The sequence below is a fragment of the Equus przewalskii genome, chromosome 28 (assembly GCF_037783145.1).
Source record: "Equus przewalskii isolate Varuska chromosome 28, EquPr2, whole genome shotgun sequence".
Taxonomy (NCBI): domain Eukaryota; kingdom Metazoa; phylum Chordata; class Mammalia; order Perissodactyla; family Equidae; genus Equus; species Equus przewalskii.
Window position 1 is genome coordinate 4,098,411 of NC_091858.1, and position 15,443 is coordinate 4,113,853.

The following is a 15,443-nucleotide window of genomic DNA, read 5'->3' on the forward strand; positions in this document are numbered from 1 at the left end:
AGCAGCTTGCATCTTCTGAAAGGCTGTGTATCCTGCAGGATGTTGTCTATCATATTTATATATTATCTAAGATATTATATCTATTATGTCATGAACACTTCTTCACTAGCCTCAGTCTGTAATCAGCATGGGTGATGGATAGTGTATTGTGTGCAATGGGTAGGTTCCCTAAGTCAGTCTGCATAGTGCAGGATATCATCTTATTTTCTTGTTGGGGGTGAAGAGGAAGAAACCCATAGCTTTTAAAAACACGTTCATTTGCAGACAACTGAATTGTTTTTGTCTTTTTTTTATGAGACGGCATGCCTGTCACTTTCATAGGGATTCCTGTGATTCAAGCCTAGTAACTTTCATGATAAAAAGCTTAAGTATTGGTAATAGATCGTTTGACCTTCTAATTGCTTAACTGAAAATATTCTTTAAAAGTCTATCAAATCATGAACTAAAACACTGTTATAATATAATCAAGATAGACTATTTGGACAAGGTTTACATTATGGTAAAGATATTAGTAGATTGGGTTATAATCCCGAGAAGTTGAGAGTATGTTCCATGAAGTCTGCTCTTTCAGTGCAATTAAAGTTTAGCAGTGCATTTGATTCGCTGTCTAATGGATTGTGCATAAATCGTGGGTGTAATTATTTTTTAAATGTTACTTTTGAAATTGAAGAGAATTTAAACAATACTTGCCTTTATCCTCACCGGTGTTTTTCTTAAGAAGAATATCTTCTTTTACCGAAAGAATAGCGAGGAATCTTTTCACTATATTTTTTTCAACTTAGTTTCACTAAAGAATATTGTTTTTGCTGTGACATTCAGACGTAGGATGGGGTTTTAAAGCACATGAAAGCTGGAGACAAGCTCGGCTTGTTTTAGGGCACACTCTGTGTTGGCGTTTGATAAGCAGCCTCTTGGTGGAAACTCCTGATTCTTGCTCTCTCAAAGGTTGGCTACTCACCTTGTCACCTGCTCCCCATCAAATCTCCTGACATAGACACTTCAAACAGTCACTGGAAAATTTTTACCTGTTTTCCATGAGTGAGTAACTAGCCCATTTGTTCTCTCTGCCTCAGCAGAGTACTACTGTCAAATTTAATTTTGGAGGTAGTGACGGAAGACGAGAAGCTGTTTCGTTGATTATCACATCAATTAGCAAATGGGAGAGTTATTATTTTTGTAAAAAAAAAAATCACCACACAACAAAAATAGTTCTTTGTTAGTTTAAATACAACCTCCAGATAACTAAGTACCAGTTGTTTTCCTGAATTCAAACAACCTCGGAGCTGCTAAATGAAACGTGGCGTCATTTGTTAGTTGCCATCAACTTATTCCAAAGGAAAAAATCAAAAGCACTTAAACTACAACCTTTACTTAATGACTTTGTCTTGGTGTCCACGGGGCTGATCCAGTGCTCACTGTGACAGAAGTCAGGTTGCTGGGTGGGCAATAAGGGAATGGGGTGGGTACAGTGGGGGGAAGTAGCACTAACAGCTTGTGGCTTGGGTTGGGGGAACAGATTCTGGATGCCTTGAGCCAGCATCCCCCCTTCTTCTCTAGCTCAGGGTTCCCAGCCTGCACGTCATCCTTCTGTAGCTTATCCTCTCATCCAGTCTCTCTAAAGCTGCTTTGAGCAGAAAGGATCTTGGGAGGCCACAACACCAGACAGAGTTGCAGGGCCTGAGAAGCTAAATTGGCCCTTGGGCTTGAATGGTCAACCCAGATGCTGACAGAGAGCAGAGAAAGCAATGTATCCTGCTAAAGGGAGGTGAGTCATTAGGTGAAAGCATAAGCGAAGGGTAGGCACTGGGAGATCGGGCATGGAGTAGGGATTGAGGGCCTGCTTGGAGGGTGGAAATCAGCCCTGGGGACTCTGGGTGCAGACATCCTGCAGAGACTCAATCAGGGTATTGGCATCAGGAAAGCCTGGCAGGTGGTAGCAGGGCCCTGGCTGCAGTCCTGGGGTTATAGGGAAAGGAAAGGCTGTTACAAGCGTTGCGGGGCACTGTCTTGAATGAGACGACAGTGCTGGGCTGGAAACCAAGTATAAGAACAAATCAGGAACCTGGTTCCCAGACCTGGGATATAAGTTGAGGCTTAGTCTCAAGTGTGAATTCAGTTCCAACAAGTACCGGATAAGGACCAAGAACACCAGAAAAGAATACCCAGACTCTGGGCTTCCTGAGCTCCCCAGTGTAGACCCTCCAGCTCCCTGGACAGTCAGGATTGCCATCTTCCCTTGCTGCCTGCAGCCAAGCCGGCAGCAGTTCCGGAAGGGCTTCACCCTACAAGCTGTGGCCGCTCTGTGCGCATCTAGGGACTGCTCCAACTCATCACCCAGGATGTCTTGAAATTACTTCTGTAATGAAAACAAAAGGAAAAGAAGGACACATAAAACCCAACCACCTGAATCAAGACGCCGGCGGGAAGCAATTCCCCTGCTCAGGTACGCTGCTTCAGCTGCCCCTGCAGCCTTGAACTGTGGTGATTTCCGGGTAGGAGTAACTGAAGCACAACTCATTATTCTCCTAGTTACTCCATGTGATGAGGGTGAGCAATTGGAACCTGTGAATCATACCTTTCCTCCTACTCAAGATGCACTGTGATCAAGCGTCGGCTAGGTAGTCTGCAGAATTGGTTGTGGTTTGAGTTGTCTTCTCCAGATGGGCACACGTCTACTAGAATTTCTAAAACACCCGGCAGAGCCACTGGAGCAACGACAAGCTTCCAGTTCTGGGTTAGTGTGTTTCAGAATCTCTGTTCTAGTTCTTGCTCTTCTAGATCCTTCTGTAAGAGGAAAGCATGAGGAGGATTCTAGACCCTCTGTGTTCTCGCAGGGTCAGCAGACCACAGCGTGGAGATCTTGCCCAGACTGGAGGCTAGACTGAGGTAGCTGTGGCCGTGTCGTTGGCACGCTGTGAGAAGTGTTTAGAGGAGGATCAGAGGAGAGAGGCCAGAACAATGAGGGGCATGCAAATCCTCTCATTGGAGGAAGACTGAAGGAAGCAGTGGATGTTTGGCATGGAAAAGAGATTACTAGGGGGCAAATCTTTGGAAGGCTGTCGTGGGAAAGAGAGATTCATGGTGTGTGCGTGTGTACACATGCGTATTTGTGCTTGGGTGCAACAGATATAACCAGTAAGTGGGTAGAAAATTAGGAAGTTAGATCTGAACTCAAGGTAAGGAAGAGTTTATTAATATTCAGAGATATTTGAAGGTGGACTCTGTGGCTGTGGGGGCTGTTGAAGCAGAGGCTGGCTGCCCCTTGGCAGGGCATTTCCTAAGGGTGTTCCTGCATAATGACATTAGCCCAGGTGACATTTAAAGTCTCTAGATTACATTACTAGCCTAGATGACATTTAAAGTCATTCCAACCGTGAGGGTCTCAGCTAGACACTACCTACAGGCTTGACCCACTGACATAACATGGTAGAAAGAATACTGGCCTGGAGGCAGAAGATGGGAACTCAGGCCCTAGCTCTGCCTGGTTATATAGTCTTTGGTAGCTCCATTATCCTTTTCCATTTCAGTTTTCTCATCTGTCATTTAATCCTGATAATGGACGAATTTATCTCACTGACCCTCGGACAGAGCAAATAATGGATTTAGAAATGCTTTGAAAAGTAGAAGGTGTTGTGTTATTCACAGGTGAGTATTTGGTAAGCAAGTTGCTTCGAGGGAATAGCCTGACTCCTTCCCTCTATCAGAGCCTCTGACTTCCTGATTAACATGGAGTTGTTCAAATACAACCCTGGGAATAGCACAAGGGGACATAGTGTTGTCTCCTTGGAGCCAAAGCTTTCTGGGATGAGTTGATGAACTTAGGCAGGCCTGGCACTGGAGCTGCCCACTTGAGTGAGGCAGTGAGCATGGGGAGCAGGGCCTGTGAACCCAGGGGCAGGGGATGGCCATGGAGCTGAGGAGACAGACGGGCTCTGGCATTAAGGAAATCAGTCAGGAGGAGAGAGACCCAGCCACCAAGCTGGGGCAGGACTCTGGATCTGGGACTGGGGACAGGCAAGTAGAGACAACAGTGAATCACGTTCGAGACAAAAACTCAGATCTCTAGAGGGTAAAATAAGGACCCGGACGCCAGGTTGAGGGCCCAGAAGAGGCTACAGATCTCGGGAATATGGAAGAAGCTGTTTTCAGGGTGGAAACAGAAAGGAATAAAAAGGCAATAAAGCTATTTTTATTTACTTTTCTCTGAACTCTGTGCCAAGTAATTTTGCACTTACAATATTTTATTGTCTATTGTCCAAGGCCGCTTCCATTAGGTGGGTCTCCTTAACAACCGGTCTGTCAGCACTCCTCACGGAGGAGCACGTCTCCATACTTATTCTGTACTCTGCCACCTTCCCATATGCAAGCTTGACTGCCATGCTCTTCTTCATGACAGAGAGTGACAGAAAAATGTAACCTGATGCTCAGTCCCTGCTCAAGGACAAGTACTAGTGTAGGAATATGGGCCAGGGTCCGGGGTCACAGAAACCTGAGGGAGACGAAGAGTCAGGACAGACTGGAAATCTGCCAAATAAGACATTGTTTCAGTGTGACTGGCAGACGGGGGAGATGGGGGAGCTGAGAGGAATGAGCAGGAGATCAGATTTGAGGGGAGGTTAAGTTGGAGGATAGGAGAAATGGCCCAAGCGCCTGCAAGGCTGGCCACTGAGGCTTTGCATTGTGTGCTGGGGGCTTTGGACATGTGCTGGCAGGGAACCAGGAAAGGTGTTGGCCCAGACGTGCAGGGTGTGGACCAGCTGGTACCAGGAATCACAGGAGGAAGCATACTTAGTCAGAGGCTTGGGGTGGGGGCGGAGATGAGCTGCGGGACGGGAAGAGAAAAGTAGGGCAAGGGTGAGAGAAAATCAGGAACTGGGGACGGAAGCTGAGTTGGGAATCCAAGGGGCATCCAGCATGTCAGATAGGAGCAGGGCAGAAAACTCAGAGCAGGGTAATTCCGCCAAAGCCGTTATTGTCTCCGCGGCCTCAGCTGCCCCAGCCTCATGGAGTGCCGTGCAGCGTCTGACACTGAGCTCGAGAGGGGCCTGCAGACTCGTCGCGGACGCCTCTAGAGGTGGCTGTGGGAAGTCCTATCTGCCTCTACATGGAGCTTCTCGCTGAGTGGAGCCTCGACCAGTGCCAGTCGCACCAGGCTTTCTGGCCAAAAGTAGTTTGTGCTGCGTTGAACATGGGGCCCTGTTGGCAGCTGACCCAGCCACCTGGCATTCTAGGACAGAAGACATCCATCCTAAGGAGTAGAAGTAGCTTCTCCAAGAAAGTTGAAGTGCCCTCATCTGGTACCCCCCTTGAGTGAGTTCACGACTTGGAGGGTTGATTTCATTCTTTTCTTAGTTCAGTTCCTCTCCACAAACATCCCGTGCTCTGGGAATATAAACGCGGGGCCCTTCCGAGGCTCACCGTGTACAGGAGGGAACACACGCACTTGGCTGCGGTGAACCACACACCAGGAAGATGGGCAAATGCAGTAGGATATTGAAGGGGGGTGAAAACAATCGCAGCTGGAGAGTTCTGAGAAGTTATGGAGAGAGTTGTTTAGGTAAGGCCTTAATAACTGTGTAACCTATGGGAAGTGGTGAGGGAGGGTTCTCAAATTCTCAGAGGAGTCCTTGTACCCTCAATAGTATCAACATCTTTGACTGGATAATTCTTGGTTGAGGGTGGGGGGCTGTCCTGTGCATTGTAGGACGTTCAGCAGCGTCCCTGGCCGCCACTCACTAGATGCCAGGGGATCTCCGCTAGCTGTGACAATAAAAAATGTCTCTAGACATTGTCAAATGTTTCCTGGGTGGGGGGGTGGGGGGGGGATGTTGAACCCAGCTGAGAACTACTGATCTACATCAGGGACTAGCAAACTGTGGCCTGAGGACCAAATCTGACCCACTGCCTGTTTCCTGTGGTCTGCAAGCCAAAAATGGTTTTTAAGTTTTGAAATAGTTAAAAAAAAAAATCAAAAGAAGACTATTTTGTGGCACAGAGAAAATAAATAAAATTCGAATTTCAGTGTCTATAAATAAAGTTTTCTTGGAACACTGCTGCACTCATTTGCTCGTGTTCTGTCTAGGCTGCTTTTGTGCTACAATGGCAGGGTTGAAGAGTTGTGACAGGGACCATAGATCCACAAGGCCTGCAACATTTGCTACGTGGTCCTCGACATAAAAGGTTTGCAGACTCTGATCTAGATAATAAATGATCTCGAGGGAGAGAAGGAAGAGCAGGGCAGAGTTTTGGTTTTTGTATAGGATGACAGCACTCTCCCAGGGCATACCGCTTTGAGAAGCTGGGGAGGCACCAGGGTGGGGTTTGGTGGATAGGATATGACTGAGAGAGAGGAACCTTAGAGAGATGTGCCTTGGGGAGGAACCTGGAGAATAGAGAATGAGGGGAACCCAGTGGCCGCCCCTTGTTAAGAACAAGGAAGTTCTCCAGAGAAGCTAGGAGACTTGAATAATAGTAATTGTCTCCATTAGATCTAAAATTCAAAGAGATTTATGATAATTAAAGAGATAAACTTATAACCAGATTTTGCCAAAACCTTTATAGGCTTATACCTCCTGATTTTAAATTCTTATTTGAAATCTGTGATCTAATCTGAATTAGTTTCCCAGGGCTACCACAGCAAATTCTCATAAACTAAGTGGTTTGAAAGAATAGAAATTTATCCTCTCGTGGTTCTGGAGGCTAGAAGTCTGAGATCAAGGCGTGGGGAGGGTGGTGCCCCCTCTGAAGCTTCTGGGAAGAATCCTGCCTTGCCTCTTCCTGCCCTCTGGTGGGTCCCTGGATGCCTTGGTGTTGTAGCTGTATCACTCTGATCTCTGCTTCCATTGTCACGTGACCTTCTTCCCTGTGTGTCTATGTATCCTCTCCTCTTCCCGTAAAGATGTCAGTTACTGGATTTAGGGCCCAGCCTAATCCAGTATAATCTCAGTTTAGCTTAACTAATTATGTCTGCCTAAACCCTATTTCTAAATAAGCTCACATTTTGAAATTCTGAGTGGGTATGAATTTTGGGGGGACACTATTCAACACAATATACCAGTCATTGTCACTTAACTGATAGCAACTGACAAAGGCCACAGGCCCCAATAATGTGCTTGCTAGCTAGTGATTTTTCCTTTTTCTTTACAGTAAACCCAGACAAACAAGATAATTGGAATAAGAATGAGACTAGGTTCTTACTCAAAATCTTGAATAAAATCCTAAAAGAAAATATCATTTAACTGTTCTTAAAAAATTGTTTTTGAAAAAAAAATTGTCTTTGAAGAGACTATGAATTATTTGGGAGAAATTTGAAGCGTAGAAAAAAAGTTTTAAATTCCAGATATTACCCATTGTCTACCATTAATCAAAGTGAAATTTAAGATTGCCTATAATCTAAATGGTTAGATATTATATTTATGATTAACAAGAAAATTCATTTGTGTTTGTGGCAGAGACATTTCTCATCCAAAACCCACTTGCTTTCTACATTCCCGTCGTTCAATTGATTGTGAGTAGATATAATGTGCATTACTTTAAGACCAGGCTGCAAGACAGAGGAGGGCCATTCAACCCACATTAGACTTTGCAAGAACAGGAAAGATGCCTTTATTGTGATACTTTGGGGTTGTTTGTTACTACATGAGAGCCTATTCAATCCTGGTTGATACATTGTCCCTTAAAGTTACTGTTTCGCATATAAGCTTTTATGAGTACATCTATCATTCTTAGCAAAAATGGATATTGAGCACTCTCTTTTATATAATTCCCAGACATCACTGGCTTGACAGTTAATGGCATCAAATTCAGCGTAACCTTTCTGTCATTTTTGACCCTTAAGAGTTTAAGTTGCTGTAGTGGCGTGTCTGTCTTAACAACGCTGGAAGATTGATAGAGAGCAGTTCTGATGCGTGATTCAGAGACATCACAGCCTTACAGCTCTGCCGGTGACTGCATAGGGAACATTTCCTGGCACATAGTAGGCATTTAATAAACTTTTGTTGGACGACTGAAAATTGGAAGCATACATTAGAATAATGAGAGACGTTTAAATATCTATAGTTTTATTTTCAAATACCTTGGTTATTTAAATTTCAGTTACATATGATGATCAAAGGCAGTGGTTTTCCAATTTTATAGGAAATGGAATGCTTGTCCACTTGCTTAATTTAAAAAAAACACCAAAACTCCTTTTCTCCTGGTAAATTTGATGAAGTATAGAATAATATAGAGTACAAACATAGCCTCTGAAGTCAGACCAAGTTTTAAATTCTGGTTATACTTGTGTGAACTTCTTACGAGTTATTTTCAGTCCTCAATTTCACATTGGTAAAATGATGGTAATACTTACATTATAGACTATTATAATAAAGGAGAAGATATATGTAAAATGCTTAAAACAGCACCTGCCACACGATTAAGTTTTGAATGAGTATATTATTGTACGTAAATACATATGGGTATACACACGCACACACATAGTCAATCCTCATTATTTGCAGATTCTGTATTTGTGAATTCGCCTACTCACGAAAATTGATTTGTAATCACAAAACCAATACTCATGGCACTTCACCATCATTTGCAGATGTGTGCAAAGTGGTGGGGAATTTGAGTTGTCCCATGCAGATGTTCTCAGCTGAGGCTGACAAGGCAACACTGCCTTCTTGTTTCAGCTCTCACACTGCAATCTGTTTAGTGCCAGATTTTTCTCATTTTTGTGTTTTTTGTTGAGGATTTTGCTATTTAAAATGCATCCCCCGGGGTAGTGCTGAAGCGTTGTCTGGTGGTCCTAAGAGGACGAAGGCGGCGATGTGCCTTACAGGGAAAATACAGGTGTTTAGATAGGCTTCGCTCAGGCACGAGTTATAGTGCTGTTGGCTTTGAGTTAAATGTCAGTGAACCAAAAATGTATATTACCTAAGGTGTCTTTAAACGGAAGGACACATAAAACAAGGCTCTATATTGGTCAGTTAATCAAAATGTTGTAGCCACAGGCTCACAGAACCTAACCCTGGATTTCCCCAAGAAGCAAAGGTTTTTGTGTTCTCGGAGACTTTGTAAAGAATGTAACTACTGTAAGTAGGAATTGACCGTAACAAAAGTCATATTCATTACATTTATAAAAAATAAGTTTCGAGAAGTCTGTTCATCTCTCACAATGAAAGAAAAATACATAATATTTTAAAGATTCTCAGTGTGACAAAACTGTAGTTGAGAAGGCAGAATCTAACTTGATGATCAAATTATGACCACAAATGATAATTGTAAAGATATTACATCAGAACATCGCATTCATTGTTTCATTTAATCTTTGTTAAAAAGCACGAAGTATAAAGTATTATTGTCTCCGTTTTCCTGATGAGGAAACTGAGACTGAGGGTAAAGTGACTTGCCTGGTCTTACCTAGTAATATACATAAGTGGGACTTGAAGCTGGGACCGAATCGCAGGTGTTAGGACCTTTCCTCGATCTCTAGGTGGTGATAAATAATGCTTCATGAGGATCGACAGATTTTCACTCACCTAATGAACAGCACAATTCAAACTCCAAGGCTTTCATTCAGATGATTGTAAGCAACAATGACAGATATTTCTAAACCTTAAATCGAGTATTTCTCATTTGAGGGAACAATGAACAAGGTGGGAAAAGGAACAGATAAGCAATGATCTCGTTCACTCTGCTTGTCTTGTGTGTAAGTGTGTTTATCCTGTATTGCTCTTCTGAAATCCTGTTGGTTCTCTTCTTTCTTTCCTTATTTCCTGTTGAAAAGGGAGAGACGGAGCTTCAGAATTTTTCCGTAAATTTCTTTGCCAGACACAGAATTGCTTCTTTGAGTTCTCTGTTGAATGAATAAAGATCAGGGTATTCTAGATCTTTTTGAAAGTTACATAAATTCAAATTTTGAATAATGTATGCACTCCAGGTTCAGTCAGCACCTCATATTTGCATATAAGATTTTATACACCGTGGCAGTCCTATCACCTGACAGGTTGTTTGGTTTGCCTGGCATAACCTGTGTAGATACTTGTTTTAACAGATGCAAACAATAGTTTGTCAAACAGGCAGATCTTCACAGCAATGCATTTTCTTTTAAATTAGGAAAGCTAGCATGTTCTAAGGCACAGTCTCTAGATCAATGCATTTGTTCCAATGATGTCTTATAAATACAAGTTATAGATTCATAGAATTTCTGAGCTTGAAGGTGCTTAGCAAACATCATTTCAATCATCTTATTTTCCCAATGATGAGACTTAGGCCCAGAGAGGTGAAGTCACTTGCCCAAGGTGATAACCAGTCTTTGATGGCGAAGAGGCTTCTCCTCTCTTGTAGAAATCGTTCCATGGTGTCATGCTGTGGGAAACCACACGAATCAGGCTGCTGACTCCCCTACAGTGAATAGGGTTTAAATGAATTAGCAGTGTCAGGTGAGCTAAGTTCTTCTGGCTGCTTCTTTTGTACACAGGATCATAAGAGGCTTGGAACAATGGTCAGGTTAAGGCTGCTGTCTTTTTGTTTGATATTTGATAACCAGTAAATCAAAGGATCAATGACTGGATAGAATTAAAGATTTCAGCAATGAGGCTACTGCCTAGGTGATTTTCACAAATCCTTTCAGATCCTTCAAACTCACTTTTCTTTTTTGGGTGATCAAATAGTGATATAAGACAGTTGATTTCAGCAACTTTTTTTTTTTTTTTTGTGAGGAAGATTTCACTGTGCTAACATCTGTTGCCAATCCTCCTTTTTTTTTTTTTTGCTTGAGGAAGATTAGCCTTGAGCTAACATCTTTGCCAGGCTTCCTCTACTTTGTACCTGGGATGCCTCCACAGCATGGCTGATGAGTGGAGTAGGTCTGCACCTGGGATCTGAACCCACAAACCCCAGGCTGCCGAAATGGAGCGCCTGGAACTTTAACCACTGTGCCATGGAGCCAGCCTCCTCAGCAGCTTTTATGATGTGTTTATACCGTTATTCCAGAAAGTACTCTTTAGCACATTTTTATGAAGGAATATAATAGAACAATAAAGTAATCAATTTCCTGTGCTTACTCTGAAACTATCCATAGGAGATGTGGTCAGGACTTGGAATCCATTCACAGAATGCATTACTATTCAGAGAAAACCATGACTGAGAGATTTTCTAGCAACAACTCTTACAGCATTTATTAAAGATAAGAACCCTAAAACTGTCTAGTCTATGCAATTGAGAAGGCATTTGAAAAATAAGCATTCCACCTGCAATAATTGATAGTAAATGTCCCAAAGTGTATTCTCAGCCTTTGAAATATCTATATATTTTAAACATCAGCCTCAAAAGTCTTGCTTACCACTCAGTTTGGTTTCTTTAATAATCAGATGCAATAAATGTGAATTACTGGATAGCACTTGAGTGCAATAAATATCATATTTTTACATTTTTTAAATCAATTTAAATTACTTCTGTCCTCTAGCCCTGAAGATTGATTAGAAGCCCTGTCTCAGTCATTCTCTGGGGTACCCTCTCCCTCTTTAGGGCCACACAGGGGCCTAGAGGCATGTGGGTTTCCTCAAAGAAGTATCCCAGTCTGTGGGCTCTGGCTCCTTTGTGATCACCCAGGATGCTGTCGCGTGCTGGGCCTCCCAGGGCTGCCTCAGAAGTGGGTCTCACTCACCCATCTCCCTATGCAGGCTGACACATTCCTTCAGGTCAGTGACATCCACTCATGGTTTCATCGCCTCCGTTCCAAGCTAGGCTATAGAAGAAAAGGCCAAGGCCCCATGCGGACATTCCTGGGGGCGGTCCTGCCACCTTGGACACACTATTTTTAAGGTGCCTGGGTCTCTATCCATGATTGCAACCCTCTTTTTCCCTAGTCCCTAAGAAGCCAATTACTTTCCTGACATCAGCCATGTCCCTCTTTGACAGCCAGATCCCTTTGCCTCTCAGACAGCCCAGAATAAATGCATTTGTCCATTCTCTCCTGGAAGTAGGAAAAAACAGACTTCAAGGCTCAGCTCTCAGCTTGGAATGCAATGGAAAACACCTCTCATTTTACCCAATGAGTCTATAGAAAATCAATGCAATTAATTTCTCGATAGGTTATTCTGCTCTATAAATTATCGTGTGACACAGACACTAAGCAAGTTTACCTGTCTGAAAACACAAAGATGAAATTTCGTGTTCTCTTACTCTGCTCTCAGCCTTCAGAAGCTGCTTCTCCTGTGTAGGATTTCCTGCTGAGTGGCTTTCTTCAAGTGTCTGTTGAGCACACACTAGTTTACAGCTTTAATTGTAAATCCACCCAAGGCTTTCAAGAGGATTTTAGCCACTTGAAGTATGATGAATTGCCAAGGTGAGATTAAAGGACTCAGCTAAGTCGTGGCAATCCCTTCTGGAGGCAACTATTCTTGTTGGTGACACTGGCCCAAGACAGCATCGGGGAGTCCCGAGCACCGTCCTCAAAATTGAAAGATACAGGACTGTGGCAGTCAAGAGCCCTCGGTCGTTGGAGGGGGTGACAGCTGATCTGTGACACCTGTTGAGGTCACTTAACTGAGACGCAGGAGACTGGGGTAAAAGACCTACTCATGGATTCTCACTGTAATTCTGTCCTGATTGCAAAGTGCTAATCGTTAGCATCTTCATTTTGCTTTTCAGTCAACAGAACAGATGAATGTTAGCACCTGGACCTTCCATTTCTAGTTAGTAAAACTAACATATCAAGAATGCTCATGGGCAGGGGAGGCGAGAACTAACTGTGGCACATATGTGAACATTCTAGTTGATTTTTCTTAACACAAAGAGGAGGTTGTTTTTAGTCAAAATAAGTCAGAAAGAAAGATGTTTATACGTCTGATTAGTCCTGATGATTTAATGTTTAAGAATTTTACTTTGTAAAAGATGTTATCTTTCCTCCAGAGACGAGGATGAAGAATGAGGTGTATCTAGAAATTCATGGAATCTTGAGTTACCTTCTCATCCATGTCTCTGTTTCCAGTAAAATTCCACTTAATTCCAAGTCCCATCATCTGGTGTGGTTTAAATGCTCTTGCCTCCACCTCTGGGTATCAATCATGCTCACATTCCACAACGTCCCTCAGTGACCCCTCCCAGGGCAGGAAGCGTGTCAGCATTATGCATCAGCTCCCTTAAGCCACCTCTCCTCTAAAGACCTGCTGTTCCAGGCTCAGTCTGTTCCCTTCTTTAGCAGCTTTGTAAAACAGCTGGCCGCCAGTCCCAGGGAATTCCGTAATCCTCTGTGTGTCTCAAGAGTTATTAAGTTGTACTTCAGCTTCCCCACTTCTGGCTAAGTAATTCCTAATCCTTCAACCATCACTCAGACACCTTTCTTCCCTAATCCATCACTCTGGCTCTTGCATGTGCTCCCTATTGTTCTGCACATTCTGCTTGCTGTGGTAGCTGCAGACTTATGACCAGCTCCATGGGCGACTCTCTACCCGGAGGCGAGCTTTTCTGACCTGCTCCTGCCACGCGCCATCCTTGCCTCCTGCGCACCACATTCCCAGTCTTTCTGGGTCAGCCTCTGCACCAGTTTGGCAGAACTGATGCCAGGGTGGGACAGTGGAAAATCACAGGGTAGGAGTTAGGAGATCCGTGCTCCAGTCTTAGTTTTCTCTGTGGCCAGGATCTTTGGGAACTCACAGGCACTTTTAATCCTCACAGCAAGCGTATGACATTGAACCACTAGCCACATTTTATTTTAAGAAGCCATATAGTTAAAAACCCCATCCTGAGTTGTGGTTTGATTTTCTTTTAAAACCCATGTTATTTTCTCTCTACCTATTGCCTCTTATGATTTTTTTTTTGTAGAAAGCACATAGATTTCTGTAGAATTAATGAAACGTAATAAAATAGTTCTGTGAAATTAGTTAAAAAAATATTTCCATTCCCAATTTCAAGCTCCATGAAGACTAGGGTGGTGCTGTATGCCTGATGGGGAACACGGTGTACCCCATATAGTTGGATCTATGAAACGTGAGAACACAGATGCTTGCTAAGATTGAGGCGAAAGCGAGGCCCTTGCCAAATGATGTCCCTCCGGTCTGAAGATCCCCAACCCTGGCTGCACACTAGAAGCACTTGCAAAGCTTTTAAACCTACCATTGCCCAGCCCCCACCAAGGGGTTCTGATTTCATTGGCCTGGGTGGGGCCTAAAGTCCATATGTGTTTAAGATGTTAACCCTCAGGTGATTTTAACTCTCAGCCAGGGAGGAGAACCACTGAACCCTAATTCAGTGCTTTCCAAATTTAATTTGCATATGAGTCACCTGAAGCTCTTATAAATAGATTCTCATCCAGCAGTCCAGGGTTGGACCTGAGATTTGCATCTCCAATAAATTGCCAGATGATGCTGATGCTCTTGTCTGTGGAGAGCACTCGGAGTAGCAAGTTTTAAGCAGCTTCACCCTCATTGGTTGTTAATGGCATCCTCGTCCTAAAAATCCTTCAGTAGAAATCATTTATATTCTCTCTCATGCATTCTCTTTTGGCTGTATTTGCATGGCATTGAAGTGTGCAATTTGTGGTCAAGCAGTAGTTAAATTAACGATTATGGATGATACATCTAAATAATTCAGGCTCTGGGTAGGCTTCTATTCCTCTGGAGACTGAATTAACCTAATGATCTTCTAACATTTTTCTGCCGAGTCTTATCTCGCCTAAAATGTCTTCCTTGTTTAGTCACCCTCTGCCCACCAACCTCCTTGCTCACTGTGAGAAGAGTGGTGTGAGGCAAGGGTCTGGAAACTCCAGGGACTCGAGAACCTGCTTGCTTTAGCATTTGAGACTCTCGATTCCCTTGGTCCAAGTGATGGGAGACCTCACATGATGAAGCAAAGTGGCTCCATTTTTCTCACAATCTGAGAGATTTTCTCATAATCTTCGGGACGTTCTAGAGTTGCTTTGAGGTTTTGTAGAGCTGGCTCAGAATAGTGTCAAACCTGCAGATTTAGCACTTTCCAAGAGGCAGTTAAGGTAAAGCATTTTATTTCTAGATTAAATCCAAATAGATATATGCAAAATATATGCATAGCTAATATTCATAGCTTTGTATGCAAAATAGAGGCAATTTTCGTGACTTGCAAACTGTGGGTTATTAAGGCCAGTGTCACTTTTAGGGACATATGCTTAAGGTAACTCAAAACAGGTTGACTGGAGAAACCAGGACATCCATTTCTGGGGGAGGCGTGCTGGCTGAGGGTGGACGAGAGAAGCGTAGATGCACATGTTCTACCCAGGGCGCAGGACCAACGCTAACTTCCTAAAATGACTTCTAAAGTGTCAGCTTCCTTCCAGCCCAGGCCAAAAGGCCACCCTCTTTCTGTGTCTTCCTCCAAACTGAGCGTGCACTTTATCTTGACTGTGCTCTGGCACTGATCACTTTTCACATCTTTGAATCCTCTATAAATATTCATAGGATATAAGAAATGATCCAGGAAGCTGG

At 43.3% G+C, this 15,443-nt stretch overlaps 1 protein-coding gene across 4 annotated transcripts in view; it reads left to right on the top strand.

Moving 5' to 3' along the window:
- Positions 1 to 15,443, top strand: part of ZMAT4 (zinc finger matrin-type 4) — a 321,316-nt gene that overhangs the window by 174,505 nt on the left and 131,368 nt on the right. The gene's annotated exons all lie outside the window — the stretch shown is intronic.